This window comes from Delphinus delphis, chromosome 10 (genome assembly GCF_949987515.2).
Source record: "Delphinus delphis chromosome 10, mDelDel1.2, whole genome shotgun sequence".
Classification (NCBI taxonomy): Eukaryota; Metazoa; Chordata; class Mammalia; order Artiodactyla; family Delphinidae; genus Delphinus; species Delphinus delphis.
Genome location: NC_082692.2, coordinates 22147647 through 22152299, shown reverse-complemented (window position 1 = coordinate 22152299; position 4653 = coordinate 22147647). Strand labels below are relative to the sequence as shown.

The following is a 4653-nucleotide window of genomic DNA, read 5'->3' as shown; positions in this document are numbered from 1 at the left end:
AACCTGGGAAAGAGCTGATAGGATTAAATGTGTTAAGAGCAGAAACGGTGCTATTTGGCTTGCGACCCTTACATTTCTCCTAGTGTAGCAGCTTAAGAGGATACAGTTTAGAGGTTTAAGAAATGAGTAGGATTTGAGGCAGTGGCTTTTCTATCTGGCTAACTACCGTATCTTTGAAGACCCCCCTCAGAAATATGGTTACTATTTCAAAGATGATCTTCACGACCTTTCTGTCGTGAGAGGTGTAGTTCAGTGGTGGTTTATCCTTTCCTTACGAGAGGGCTGGAAACCATACACGTGCATCTATTTTTCTCCCTTTACGCTTTGCTTGCTCACACGGAAATAGACACATTATCCGATGGATTGCCTTTAAATGCTTCCGGTTTCTACTCTCTGTGTCTCCGCGCTAACAACCACGTGTCAGCACAAGGAAGACAAGGGAAAGGAAGTGACTAGAAGAAAAGAATTGGTTCCTTCCGGATTTCCTCAAGCCGAAGCAAGAAGCCCGTCTCCATATTAACGTGCCCAACAATCCTTTTAGCCTTGTCATTGAAGAGCAAGACAGAAAAAGAACCGAAAGTCGAGGCTCGATAATTTCATTTTGAATTGCCTTAGTTTTCTGAGCTGTCTTTGAGTAGTGGAGTAGCCGAATCCATTTCTCCCCCTATACTTCCCTCCTCCTCTACCAACCCATCCAGTCTCCTAAAACTGGATCCTATTTTTAGACATGGATTTCAGGGGAGCCCATATACTTTGGGGCGAACGAATGGGTGATGTTGAACAAAATAAGAGTAGACTGGCCCGCACAGATGAAAACTTTAAATTTTGGGAGAACAGCTAAGCCGAGCGTTCCCAGGTGGCCGAAATAGCTCAGTTGGGAGAGCGTTAGACTGAAGATCTAAAGGTCCCTGGTTCGATCCCGGGTTTCGGCAGTAGTGTTTTACTGTGGTGTAATTTATTAACCCGTTACACGACAGTTATGCCCCAATCCCCAAAATCCATATATAACTACAATTTTTACGGCTTTTTGCAAGCGCGATCAAGGGGTGTGTGTGTGTGTGTGTGTGTGTGTGTGTGTGTGTGTGTGTGTGAAGTGTCTTCCACGAAGTGTTTCCTGACAGTGATATTTTATTTGAAGTTTCAAAACCTAGGAAATTATTTTCCTAGGAGCTAGGAAATTCCAATGTGCTACATGGCCTTGCACTTACAATTCATTTCTGCCTTTATGTTGTGTGTGTGCGTGTGATCTTTTTAATCACAAGAATTGGTGGTGGTGGTGGTGGTGGGGAAACCTGCAGAAAAAAGAACTACTACACTGTGTAAGTGTATATATGTGGGTGTGGTATATGCAAGGAAAAATTTCCGATCAGAAAATATGGGTTTGTATTTTGAGTCCACCCCGTTTTTAAACTGCTAGAATAAGGAGCTTTGTTGAACATCATTGAACTTTTAAACAATTACAAGAACATGCAGAGTTTTCTTTTTGACAAGACATTCATTCCTTCAGCCTTCCACCCCTGTCTAGAATTTGCACATCTTAAGTTATTTCTGTTTTGTTATCCAGGAAAGAATGAGAATAAGCACTTCTTTAAGAATTATTCTGTTGAATTTTCACAAGGGGACCTAGAATACTGAAAAATGAAAGCAAATGGACAGTAAAGTCGTCAAGACTCAGGTACCAATACCCCATTTTTTCCTTTTAATTTTGACTTTATTTCTTGAAACTCTTTGTTAGGGATAATAGGTCACTCTTGTGTCATTCTGAACTGTTTTCTTCTTTTCAAATTTCTGTGTCAGTTTCATAGTGTCTGTTTTCCACCGACAACTCTTGGACACTTTGAAAGAAGAAAATAAAACACTATTTCAACATCAGAACTGCATCAAGTTGCAAATGGAAAATTGGTACAAACTGAGAAGCAACGTCAAGGTAGGGACATTCGCTGTACAGGAACTTGGCATTAGAAACTTATCCATTAACAATCTATCCCTCCTCAATTCAGAAGCTTGCATTTTATTTCATTAAGAAGTATTTGATTGGACAAACAGCATCATTGAGTATTTTATTGCCTAACACAGTAATGATTCTGTTGAAGTGGGAGGTCTAGGGTAGTTCACAAAACATAATTAGCCTCACATTCAATATCTAAAAAATGAGGCTAATGATGTCTATGTAAAAAGGGATACTGTAAATACCAAAGGAGATCATGCAAGTGAATGCTTTGTGTCATGTCCACACATAGTAGGAAACTGGTAGACTGTGCTCTATATTCCTTGGTTCTGGTGTTCCCAGAACAGCATCTAAACATGTCATGTCTTCTGTAGCTAGGGATGTCAAATAGCAATATAATGAAGCCATAAATGAGTCACTTTTGTAACTTTACATTTTCTAGTAGTCACATAAAAGATAAAAATAAGTGGCCTTCATTGAAGAAGAATATTTAAATAACTTGGTGTATCAAAAACATCATTTAAATAGTCAATCAAAAAATTATTAGTGATATAGTTTACATTTTAAATATCATATTAAGTCTTTGAGGCCTGATATATATTTTCCACTTACAGCACATCTCCATTTTTAAGTGTTCAATACTCAAAGTGGCTAGTGGCTACCATTTTGGACAGTGCAGGGTTAAACATACACATCATAGATTTTCAGATTTTCTGAATTGAGTATATATGGCATGAGTGTGTTCTGTCACTCAATTTAGAAGTTTAATTCCTGATAAGAATTCTGTATTAAATGAATCCATAGTCTGAAGATGGCTGTAGACTTTTAAAAAATTGAAGTATAGTTGATTTACAATATCATATTAGTTTCAGGTGTACAACATAGTTACTCAGCAATTTTTATAACTCTAAATATTTAATTTTAAAATCCCCACTTTGTTCATGGGGCAAAAAGAAAAAAAAAAGGCATACCTTATTATTATGAATTCCTGAGACCCCAATAGACATGCAGTTTTCACCAGGTGTAACACAAAATTATGAGCAAGCAGTGTGTCTGAAAACCTTCCTAATATTGGAAAGCATCATAAACCTAATATTTTACAACATCAAACAGTCAAGATATCCTCCTAAGCACTTCATGGGCTAAAAATTTCATGAGCCAACTGAAAGAACAAATCTGTCAGACAAACCATATTCTTTCAGCTTCAAAAGGAACTCAATGTTATTTTATGAATATTGGCAAAAGTCCATAAATGAGCAAACCAGAAGGAGAAAGGGTTAGCCACTGGAAATCTGGTGCCAGGAAATGGGTTCTCTTGCAGTCTTTTTATATATTTCAAAGAACACAGCCTTAACCACAATAAATCCCAGGGTTCAAGAGATGTCCGGGAGCAAATTTATTTTCCTACGAATATCACTAATGAGAATACTTTTCTGTCTTTATCCATCCTCCACATAGTTGTATCTACTGATCACTCACAAATCCAAATCTGGAGGCAGGGGTAATTGTGTGATTTCACCATGTAACATTCTCACAAGTGTGCACCACATAGATCTTGAATTTAACATGAGCAAGGCTTGCCCATCTTCTCCGTCTTCCAAACTTCCTCCCATTTCCAAAAGAATTTTTAAAACCTACCCCTTTTCTGCACTTTCTTCTGTTTGGTAATGACATAGCTTTTTTCCCTCCCTAAATAAATGCATGAACAAACAAACAAACACATAAATAAATACCTTTTTTCCCCTTTATCCCTAATGTCTTGCGGCTATTTGTCTTTGGTCTCGCTCTCATAATTTAATATTCCTCTCCATCCCTGAAGCTGTTGTTTCATTCATGCCTTATGAATGCTTATGAAGAAGAGATTTTGGATTATTGGCGGGGCCTGCTAAATTAGCTGGGTGCCTAGATTAGAAAAGAAAAAGAGCCCCTTACATTGCAATGTTGAATGCATCGTTCTAGGGTTTTTTACTGCCTGTGGCTTTCCTCCATCAAATCTGGTCCTTAATATTCCAATGGAGCAAACAACCAAGATTATGAAGCATTTTAGGCCGGAAAGAAGCTGAATTTCAATGGCCTTGTGTCTCAGCTTAAGACATATCTGGAGGAAATCAAAAGGTCCAAAAACTGGGACTTGATTTGATCTCTTGCCAAGCATAATAGGAGACCCCAACTATGTTTTAAAGCTATGGTGTCAACTTCTTTTGGTTATCTGACACAGGTTTCCAATCTTTTGCCTTCCACTTCAAGTTCTATACTCCAAAGAATCAGTATCCTTCTTTGGTTCCTCTACCGCCTAGACACCCAAGGATCCAGAGCCTCAGGAAATAAAATTTATTCCCAAAGAAGTATTATCAGGAAACCTGTCGGGGAGGGGGTGTAGCTCAGTGGAAGAGCGCATGCTTTGCATGCATGAGGCCCCGGGTTCGATCCCCGGCATCTCCAGGCCTTGGTTTCACTTTTCCCTCAAACCTCAAGGAATACAGATTTAGTTCTCCTAACCCTTTTTTTCCCGTTATAGTCCTGTACACATACAAAGTAAAAACATAACCCAATGGATTCTGGTGAAGTCCCTCCTCTCTTGCTGTGAGCCTCGACCTCACCAAGACGACTTCAACAAGCAGAAGAAAGACAAAAAGGAAGTGGGAGAAAGAACGGGATGCCAACAGGAACAGTCTCGAAATCTTGGCCCTGAGATTAAAGTCATG

The 4653-nt window shown here is 38.8% G+C and overlaps 2 non-coding genes across 2 annotated transcripts; both read left to right on the top strand.

Annotated features, from left to right (window-relative positions):
• The first annotated feature begins 859 nt into the window (after window positions 1–859).
• TRNAF-GAA (transfer RNA phenylalanine (anticodon GAA)) lies at window positions 860–932 on the top strand. The gene has a single exon. It is a non-coding gene; the product is annotated as a tRNA-Phe (tRNA).
• Window positions 933–4318: 3386 nt separating this feature from the next.
• Window positions 4319–4390, top strand: TRNAA-UGC (transfer RNA alanine (anticodon UGC)). The gene has a single exon. It is a non-coding gene; the product is annotated as a tRNA-Ala (tRNA).
• Window positions 4391–4653: the final 263 nt, after the last annotated feature.